Raw genomic sequence first — 329 nt, forward strand, 5'->3', positions numbered from 1 at the left:
TGTGGGTGTATGTAAGTGTGTGGGTGTCTGTATAGGTGTTTGTGTGTGTGTGTGTGTGTGTGTGTGTGTGTGTGTGTGTATGTATGTGTGTGTGTGTGTGTGTGTCTGCGTGCGGAGACCCCCCAACTAGCGCCCCCCCCCCCCCCACCCTCTCAAGGCGAGCAGATAATCCAGACGTGGACGGACTTCCAGAGCTGCTCTCTGTCTCTGTCTGCCACGCCCAGCTGTACAGACATGACTAGAATGTTCTTTCTCACCAAAAAAAACTAAGACATTGTTGTTGTTGTTGTTGTTGTTGTGGCACCGATGCACTTCTCAGAGTGAGGGAT

The 329-nt window shown here is 51.4% G+C and overlaps 1 protein-coding gene across 1 annotated transcript in view; it reads left to right on the top strand.

Moving 5' to 3' along the window:
* The window catches only part of LOC311322360 (uncharacterized protein), a 49,872-nt gene extending 49,753 nt beyond the window's left edge, over positions 1-119 (top strand). Inside the window, exon 13 of the mRNA XM_084454427.1 lies at positions 1-119. This exon is cut by the window's left edge and continues 478 nt beyond it. The gene's annotated coding sequence lies outside the window, so the exon portion shown is untranslated.
* Positions 120-329: the final 210 nt, after the last annotated feature.

Source organism: Borostomias antarcticus (genome assembly GCF_949987555.1).
Source record: "Borostomias antarcticus genome assembly, chromosome: 20".
NCBI lineage: Eukaryota > Metazoa > Chordata > Actinopteri > Stomiiformes > Stomiidae > Borostomias > Borostomias antarcticus.